Raw genomic sequence first — 10,071 nt, 5'->3', positions numbered from 1 at the left:
AAGACAGGATGAGTTAACTTTGTAAGAAATGACGCTCTGCAGATCTGGGGGAGCAGAGGGCCGCGTTACAACCCTCCGCGGTGTCCACGGGGGAGGGCCCGCGGACGCCCGTCCCTGACGTGGCATCAGTGTTAGCGTAGTACCTCACGTAACCCGCGCGTCCCCGTATGCCTTCCGTGATGTCTAGATCGCTAGCAGGTAATCTTAGCATCCCACGAGAGTGAAAGGTGTGTGAACTTTTTCAGCATCTTTTTTCTCTTAAAGAATTTTTTTTATAGAAAGCATTGCAGTGTGGGGGCAGTGGAGAAAAGAGGCAGAGAAAGCACCATCCACCAGGTCCAACACGCCATGGTCCCGTCTCCAGCCTTCCCGGACCCTGGGTGTTGAGCACATTTTCCGGGCTGACTTGGAATCTGAACCTGGTTGCCAAAATGACTTCCACCACCAGGGGGCGCTGCAGTCCCATGACGTGCAGCAGCTGGGCCGGCGTCTCCCCATGTCACGGCTACTGGTGTGGCCGTGAGTTGAGTCAGTGCGTTGAGTCCCCGGACGTGACTATGGTTCAGTGGCAGCAGGACCTGGGTGAGAGGGGAGGGTCGTGGCCGTGCAGGAGCTGGAGTGGAAGTTGCACCCAGGGCCGGGTGTGTGGTCGTAACAGGACCAGACCCACAGGGCGCCCGGGGCTTCTCTGAGCACTGCACACGTGTGCACGTGCCCGTGGTCTGAGCAGCTGAGACTAGGGGCGAGTGGGTGTGAAGGCCTACTGGGGTCTCTAACTGAAGAGAGAAATGAACTTGGGCCAGCAGGTGAGTCAGGGTTGAGGCACTGGACCCCGCCCGACGGGCCAGCGCTTGAAGTCCTGGACCGGCCCTCGACCGCGCTGGGCATGTGCTCGCACGCCCGAGATCTCAAGAGGAGACGGGAGAGGCCTGGCCATTCTCCCGGGGGTGCTTTCTCACTTTCCCTCTCTCTGGTGAGCACAAACGTCCCATAGCAAAACTAAAAAAAAAAATAGGTACACTTAAAAAAAAAACAGAGAGAGAGAGGAGGCGTTGGGTTAGGAGGGAGCTGAGGGAGCCAGCCAGGTAGTAAGAAGCCTGTCCTTGGCCTTGGCCTGGTTGTCATGACGGTGGGGCCCTGAGGCTCAGAGCTGGGCTCCTGGGCAGCCACCAGGCACCCACGCAGGGAGCACAGGGCGCCCGGCTTCGCGGAGGCGAGGAGGACAGCGTCCACCAGGGGGCAGCAGAGCCCACAGGAGGACCCGGCGGGACAGTGGCCCTTCCCTGCTGCAGGCTCGCTCGCCATGCCCTCCACCCGCTGGCCAGGGACCGGGCTCTCAGGCAGGCCTACGTGGCGGTGGCGGCCAGTGGTTGCCCCAGGACTGCAGCCTGGGGGTGGGTGAGAGCGAGGGCCCGGCCAGCCCAGCCCAGAGCCAAGTGCGTCCAAGGGCTCCCCAGGCCCTCGGCTTGGTTTGTGGGGAGGCAGAGCTGGCAGGGGTGGAGAGTGTGTGTGTGTTTGCCCGCGTTTGCAAGTCGGGGGCATTCAGGGTACAGAGCTCAACCTCCAGGGTGCACAGTCCTGGGCTCTGACCCTGCCTGCCTTCACCCGGGGCGGGACAGCAGCCTGACTCCCGGGGAGCGCCGTCCAGGACGCTGTGACACCTTCCCTTCCGCCTTTGCTCAGACCCGGGACCAGAGCAGAGGGCAGCCTCCACTGGCCAGCTGAAGGGGCTGTGGAAGGCCCTGGAGTGATGCCCCGGGGTGCCTGCCCCACCACCTCGGTGGGGGCTGGAGGTGGGGACCGGCGCCCACGGGCCCTGTGGCCGGCGCCTGCGCTGCGGCATTGGCCTACCCGGAATGTGTTCCTTCTTGTTTCTTGGAGCCTGGCCCGGGGCCAAGCCTGGGCTGCTGGGAATGCCAGGCCAGCTCACTTCTCTGAAGGCACTGAGATGAGATTGTTCCCCTGGAGGAAGGCCAGGACCCCTGCAGCCCCCACCTCACCCCTCCAGTGGCTGAGAGCCGGAGCACTTGGTGAGGGTCCCCGGCCAGGCCGAGCATGGCGCGTCCATACTTGCCCTACTGGCAGCCGTCTGCAGTGGCCGGAGTGGGCAGAGGTGCCACAGGCTGCTCATTAACTTGCTGACTGTGGAGTGGAGCCCAGGCCCCCTTGGGGAATGTGACACCCACGGCTCCGGGCTCCAGCCTAGCGTGAAGGTGTGGGAATTGGTGTAGGATTTCTGATGGAGGTTTCTCCTTGCTGTTTATTCCAGATACCAGGCTGGGGTGCATGGCTTGCTCTCTCTGCATGTTCCTACCTCTTTTTTTTTTTTTCTTTTTAAAGAGGATTTTTGCTATAGGGCGCGTGCGCTCGCCAGACAGAGACAGAGACAGAAAGTGAGAACTCACCCCCCAGGGGATGGCTACACCGCAATCCCTTCTCCTCCATTCTCCTCTAGGAATCTTGGGCCCAGCATGAGTTCTAAGCCGCCAGGTCCGGGACGCGAACTGCGGTCGACTACGTGGGAGTCCAGCGACATAGCCATTACGCTAACTGCTGGGTCCCACGTTCCTACATTTTGACAGCGTATTAAAGCACCTCCATGGTCGCCCGAGTGCCTCTGTCCGTACTATGATTCTACAATGTTCTCAGCTCTTAACTGTGTGCCAGGCCCTCTGCAGGCCTCTGGTCTCCATGACCTCCTCACTGTCAGTGCAGAGTGCTCTAAATACAATACCACGGTATTTCGCTGTGGAAACAGATCATAGGCAGAATACGCTCCGGATCCCTTCGGGAGTGTCCGGAGGAGGCAGGGGCGACAGAACAGCTGTGTCGGGGTGTTAAGACAGGGGAGCCACAGGAAACGGGGTGACCCAGTGACCCCCGGCTGCACAGTGGTGCGGGCTCAGAGGAGAAAGCTTTGGAGCAGAGGAGTCTGTCTGGGCTGAGATCAGCCACGGGACGGTGGTGCGAGTGGTGGGGTGAGAACTCGGACAGAAGCGGAGTCCCGCTGCGGAGTGGGCACGCGTGTTAGAGGGCGGACTCCCCCAGGCCCCGCTGCCGGTGTGACAGGCGTCATCTTTCAGCACTGAGGAGCTCCTGGTGCTCGGGACTGATGGGCGGACCGGACGCTGCGGGAACACTGGTTTGGCAGTGCAGTACGAGGGAGGCGAGAAGTCCACAAGCGAGGGCCAGTAGGTGGGCGGAGGTTACGCACTGGATCCCACATGGACGACTGCGCAGTTCAAGTCCCAGACCCCGTGGCTTGGCCGTCAAGCCAGGTGTTGTGTGTGCCCCAAATCCTGAGAGGAGAATGAGGAGGGGAGATCGCGGTGTGGCCGGCCTCTCTCAGAGGCCATTTCTCACTCTCCCTCTCTCTGGCAAGTGCACACTCCCTATAGAAGTCCAGTCGGGGAGCCAGACAGGTGCGGTGGTCAAATCCAATGCTGTGTGAGGCAGTCCACATGGGAAGGTTCCTGGTTCAAGCCCCTCCAGACCCAAGTATGTCAGTGGCGTGCTTGCCCGCGACCCGGGGCTGGTTGAAGGCTAGTGGTGGACTATGGTATTGGGATCTTGTTGGGGTGCTGTCTGATTCATGGAAAAGGTATACAACAACAACAAAAAGGTCCCGTAGAACCATCTAGGTCCCGGTTTCTCACCCTCAGCTCTATCCACATTTCGGGCTGGAAACTCTGTGATGGGGGGTGACCCCGAGCCTTGTAAGATGCCCAGGCACACCCTCGGCTTCCCCACCTGATGTTACCAGCACCCCTTGCCCCAGGTCGTGACAACTAAAATGCCTCCATTCGTGTCTTCTGAGGCCAGAACTGAGCCTCAGTGGCCTAAATGACAGGAAGTTGGAGCTTGGCCCTCAGAATATCGACAGGTTTTTGCATAAACAGCTGCATCAGTCTATCGACTTTTAGCATAGCTGATCAAAGGAAAAATGGTTCCTTGCCGCAGGAGATGCATCGTCAAGCAGAGCCGTTAATGGCGTAGGGAACAGCAGCTCCCAAAGCAGAACATTCTGTAAGTTAGAAGCCTCTAGAGGATGCCTGAGCGCCACTGCCAATGTGCTGGACACACTGGGAGGGGAGGCTGGCATCAGGAGCTCTGTCCCCACCCCGAGTCACACTGTCCTTGGGCCACGCTGAGCAAGGACTGCCCCGTCCGCCTGCAGGCAGAGAGGCCACCCACCTGTCACTTTACTAGGGTTGCACTCACCCTTCTAGAATTTTGGTTCTGCCCGTGGGTAGAGCCTGCGATGAAGAGACAGGTGTTGACTCCCGCCCGCTGCATGTCCTGTAGCTCACTGGGGTTCGGGACCCCGGGGCTGCGCCAGGCTGAGGTGCTTCTGGCTGCTCTGGAGCCCCTCTGCAGAGCTGTGCAGTTACGATGGCAAGCACGTGACTCATAAGCCTAAGATATTTACTACCTCTCCCTTTAAGGAAAAGTGTGCTGGGGCCAGCGGGTGGCGTAGTGGTTACGTTGCTGGACTCCCACATGGACGACCATGGTTCGAGTCCCAGACCTAGAGAGGAAATTCATCCTGAATGCGTGTGTGTGTTCCCAAGACCCCGGCGGAGAATGGGGAGAGGATGCGGCGTGGCCATCCCCCCGGAAGGACTTTTCTCACTTTCCCTCTCACTGTCTCTGTCTCTTTCTTTCCCCGACAAGTGCATGCATCTTAAGGCAAAAACCTCTTTAAAAAAAAAGTGTGCTGATTCCTGGCCTAAGGGAAAACATCTGTGTTGCAAAATCGTGGGCTTGTGTTCTTACTCTGTTGGTAGGGGTGATGAATACTCTTTTTTAAAATGAAAATAATTAGCGTGGGCGAGGCGGTGCCATGTGCTTGGGGCATGTGAGTGGACAGAGCAAAGAAGGGTCTCGGCCTCCATGGAGCGTGTGTGTTTTAGCAATGAGGAGAGGGAGTAGAGAACGAGCAAGAAAGACAGTAAACAGGGCCGGCCCCAGGCCCAGTGGTTAAACACACCGCACACGGCACTGCAGTTCAGATGTCGAACTGGCTTGCGAAGCACACCAGGCACGGGTGCTCCCGTACCGAGTCCGATAGGACGAGAAAGACGGGGAGGGACTGCAGTGCGAACGCCCCGTCGGAGGGCCTGTCTCTCTGTCTCTCCTATGAGTGCATGCCCGATGGCAATTAAACAAAAGATGATAAATAAATGATGTGGCATACGAGGTGCTAAGCGCTAGAAGACAACGTGGAAGAAAGACAGGTTGGAGACGCACAGTCAGGAGGTGGCCGGGGAAGGTCCCACTGGGTGTCACCGCTTCAGCAAAGCCTTGAAAGGTGAGGGGCTGACTCTGTGGAGGGTCCCACGGGAGCGGATCTCCTGGGGGGAAGGGCTGAGGGGAGGGTGCCGGGCTTGCTTGGGAAGGGCAAGGGTGCAGGCACAGCTGGGGGAGAGAACGAGAGGGCAGGGCTAGGAGGACAAGGTCCGAGGGGGCGGAAAAGGAGACCCCGTGGGCACGTTGGCTTCGACACCACATGGACACTTGGGCAGGTGACGGAAGGTCTTAGCTCTTCCCTGGCTGCTAGGGAGGGGAGGTTGGAGCAGGGACAGCAGTTACAGGACCCAATCCAAGAAGAGGTGACAGCAGCAGTGACTGAGGAGGTGAACGTAGAGTTGGGACAGGGGAGCCTTGCGCATAGGTGTTTAGATGGACGGGACTGGAGGAGACCAGAGGGACTAAGCATCGATGGAGGAGAGGCAGGAGGGCGGAGCCCCGAGCCACACTGTTACAAGAGATGGGCGAGCAGGAGGAGCTCGCAGAGTGACAGCCAGCACTGGGCGTCCCGGGCTCTCTGATCAGCACGCGCTGGGTGGACATATGTGCATCTGTCCTGCGGTTCAACAGTGGTTCTTTCACGGGAGTGTAACCCAGAAGTGTCCGATCTGGACGTCTCCGAACAGGTTAATGTTTAGGGCTCATTCTTGCAATACAAAAAGGCCCGAGACCCGTTTCCTGCCACCGTGGGAGTCCTAAGCCTCCGTTTCTCCAAGGTTGCTCCGTCTCTCTCGGGTCAGACCGTGGTGCATCCTGCTTGTCTGTGTCTCTTGTTCCTTTGGAAGTTGTCCTTTTCTTTTAAAAATGTATTTATTTTAAAAATTATTATTATTGGGACCAGCAGTTAGCATAATGGCTATGTTGCTGGTCTCCCATGTAGTCGACCGCGGTTTGCGTCCTGGACCCGGTGGCTTAAAACTCACGCCGGGCGTGTGTGCCCAAGATCCCGAGAGGAGAATGGAGGAGAAGGGATTGCGGCGTGGCCATCCCCCCTGGGGGGTGATTTCTCGCTTTCTGTCTCTCCGTCTCTCTCTGGCTGGCTGGCAAGCACACGCGCCCAATAGCAAAAAAAAAAAAAAATTATTGTTATTATTATTTTTAAGATTTGCCATAGGGCACATGTACTCCCCAGAGAGAGACAGAGAGGAAGCCAGCCGCCAGGTCTGGGACTTGAACCGCGGTCAGCCCTGTGGGAGTCGGCACCTCAGCCAACACATCACCTGCTGGTCTGAGCAGTTGCCTTAAAAAGAATCTCCAGAAGGTGCGTGAGCTTACCAGAGAGAGCACGCACCCGATGGGGCGCGGCCATGCCGCTGTCCAGCCCCGCCCGTTTCCCCACCCCTGGGGGCCTGGACACGCGGGCTCACTGAATGCCCTGCCTGTTTTCCGAGCCGCCAGGTCTGGTGTTCCAACTCTGCCGCAGGTCACGCGGGATCTGGCTGCCGTCACCACCAGGCCTCGGTAACCTGGGCTGGCTGGAAGGTGGGGAGGACCCCAGGAAGGCAGCCCTCCCTTGGGAAGCTCGTCTGCACACTGCTCTCCGGAACCACTGACATCGGAACCACCGAAAAGCCGAGCAGCAGGGAAATGGCTAGGGAAGTCACAGTCCGAGTCACTTCCCATAGCCGCACGTCACCTTCGCGTGCACCCTGGGAGGATGCCGGGAACTGAGAGCAGAGTCGGTCGTGCTTGCACGGGGGCTCCGCGGTGGGGAGGGCCAGGGTGCCCGTGGTCCACGGACGTGCTGGAGGGTTCCTTTTGTTCTGTCCGGCTGCTTCGGTTCACCAGCCCACCGCCACGCACACCCCCGCGCCACGTTTATGCCGGCGAGGGAAGTTGGGAAGTTCGGCTACTTAGCGTGGCATTGGATTCCTATTTCTTCTTTGACAAACGGCTTCTATATCCTCATTTCCCCGAGCAACAATGGGCGTCTGTGTGCGGGGGGTGGCGCTAGCGGCAGGCAGGGGTTCTGCATCGGGGCACTCGGTTAGTGGGAGAGGGACACACCAGAGCCGCAGGGGACGGCACGGAAAGGAAGCAGGGCCTCGGGAATGGGGAGTGAGTGTGGGAGAGGGAGCGCTGGGAGGCCTGGGGGCTGGGGGGCGGGGGGGCGGCGTGCTGCTGCAGCCGGAGGAAGGCTGGGCCTGGTGCAGAGCAGAGCGCAGAGCGGCAGGAGAGGAGGCCTCGGCAGGGCCTGGTTGATGGCAGCGTGCAGGTGCGGCCGGAGTGCGACCCAGTGGCCTGGAGGTCAGGGCGCAGCATGAGGCCCGGGAAGCTGGAAGCTGGCGGAGCAGGCTCCGGAGCAGAGGCGGAGCCGGTGCCCAGACCCGGCCTGAGCGGGGCCAGGACCAGGACCAGGACCAGGACGTGCTGTTCCCAGTCCAGGTCGCTTGGTTTGGGTGCCTGGAGGAAACGATCCCGGGCGCAGCCCTCTCCTGTCTCTGAACACGAGCCGCAGGGTCTGACATGAAGCTTCAGAGCAGCCCTGCCCTTCTGCCCCCCTGAAGACAGTGGCCGCTTCCTGTGTCCATTCTTCCCGCGTGGGCACATGGTGCGCGCTCATGTGCGTTTTCCCTGAGCGGGACTTCAGCCTCGTTCTGGAGCTGCGGGCTGACTTCCCCCCGGGTCAGCTCTCCTGTCTCTGAACACGAGCCGCAGGGTCTGACATGAAGCTTCAGAGCAGCCCTGCCCTTCTGCCCCCCTGAAGACAGTGGCCGCTTCCTGTGTCCATTCTTCCCGCGTGGGCACATGGTGCGCGCTCATGTGCGTTTTCCCTGAGCGGGACTTCAGCCTCGTTCTGGAGCTGCGGGCTGACTTCCCCCCGGGTCAGCACGCCCCGCCTGCTGGCCCCATGGTTCCATGCAGTGCCCTCTCCTGGGACGGGGCCCCCTTTCACAGACGGGGTGTGACGGGTGACCTCGTGCGGGAAGTACACGCAGGGCTCCCAGGGGGCCTCAGGCCAGGTGGCTGCAGGGAGCCCGTCCAACAGGACCACGGCAAGGCCCAGTGGGTTGTCACACAAGGTCCTCTGCCCGGCAGAGGACGGGGTGCCCCGCTCGCTTCTGTCACGGAACAGCTGAGCGTAAGAAATGCAGAAAATGAAGTGAGATGGGGCCGGCCACGGGCAGGGTGGCTAAGGTGCTGGACTCCCAGCCAGCCAAGGTTCGAGGCCAGGACCTGGTGACCTGCTTTCTGACTTCCTGTCTCTCTGCTGTCCCTCTCTGGGCACATTTAAATAGATAGATAGCAGTGACATTACACTTCAAATGCTCAGGCTAGGAGAGAGAAAGGGGTAGGTGGAGAGGGAGAGAAGGGGTGGGCTCTGGACTGCGCGTCTCCAAGTTCGACTCTCCTCTACACAGTGGGAACGCCGCCTGGGAACCCCGAGAATGAAGTCAGCTACCGCGCCCCTCAGGTGTGCGTATGGCTATTTGCACACACCCGTGTGAGCGTAGCTACCCCGCACGTTACGGAGTGGTGTGCAGGTCACACCGCTGACCCAGTCTCCCCTTTGCACACGACCGCACCCGCCAGGCGTTCGTGCCCGGCTGTTTAGCCCCACGGCAGTGTGAGCTCGCAAACTTGCTGTTACTTACAGAAAGGAACTGAGTAGCAGGTCAAAAGGAAAATAAGGCTTATTCTAGTGTCTATTACATACTCTCTGATTCCATCCTTACATGTCCGGTTGTCAGAAGAGTCAGGACGTATTTCTCTGCTTTTTCTATGTGAAATGTGTGATGACTCTGCCGACAACCCAGTGCTTGCCCTGACAGACTGTCTTTTGCGGCGGAGGCTGCTGAGGCTCCACCTTGCCAGGACAGATCTTAGATTTGACTAAAACATTCATGCTCCCCAAGGCCAGCAGGTGGCGTGGTGGTGAAGGCCCTGGAACGCCACATGGCCGACTGTGGTTCGAGTCCCAGGCCTGGTGGTTTGCTTTCTCTTTCTCTCCTCTCTCTGTCTCTTTCTGGTGAGCACATGTGCCCTGTAGCAAATTAAAAAAAAACAAACAAACAACAAAACCAAACCAGCCAAGAAACAAAACCCATGTTCCTTCTACCACCAAAGCATTTCAATTTCTGTAAATATTTTCTCCCTTTCTATTTTAAGTGATGGGAGAAAAAAAATGCACTTTGAGTACCAGTAAGCACCATCTGCTGGAGGAATTCCACATTTGCCGTCTCAGTGGGCGGGCTATGGTTAAACGTGGTCAGTATGGGTACAGTATGAGTGGTAATACAGCCAACCTAATACACCTTATTGTACATTACCTTACAGATCAGAAATGTAATCCACTCGTAATTTCAGCTTTATTCTCATCTAGTGAAGGCCAGTGCTTGTAAACTACAACAAATAGCTAGCCAAAGGGCGGAGAGACCTGTGCTTTAGTCATAAATAGGAGACCCGTCCTTTTTGGCCGAGGTCTATAGCTGGGTCTACGTATGGTGGCCTTCCTGAATCCCACATTGAGACCAGGTTGGACAGGTGTGAGTATACTTCTGGGGGCCCGTGGGGACAGCTAAACGTGGGGCAGTTCAATTTATGTCACATTTACAAGTGACCTACTTGAAGCTTCACAGAGACTAACTGCCTAGCATGCACGGGCCGGCTGGGGGAGCTGAGTCCCACTTCTCCACGTGGCTTCCAGCACTGCAGAGCTACTGCTGACCTCCGGGGCTGAACTGCCTTGTTTAAAGACTCACAACCTAGGGAACCAGCAGTTAGTGTAATGGCTATGTCGCTGGACTCCCACGTAGTCGA

Source organism: Tupaia chinensis, unplaced genomic scaffold, assembly GCF_000334495.1.
Source record: "Tupaia chinensis unplaced genomic scaffold, TupChi_1.0 Scaffold144682_1, whole genome shotgun sequence".
Taxonomy (NCBI): Eukaryota; Metazoa; Chordata; class Mammalia; order Scandentia; family Tupaiidae; genus Tupaia; species Tupaia belangeri.
The sequence above is the reverse complement of the archived record's forward strand: the minus strand, read 5'-3'. Positions refer to the sequence as shown.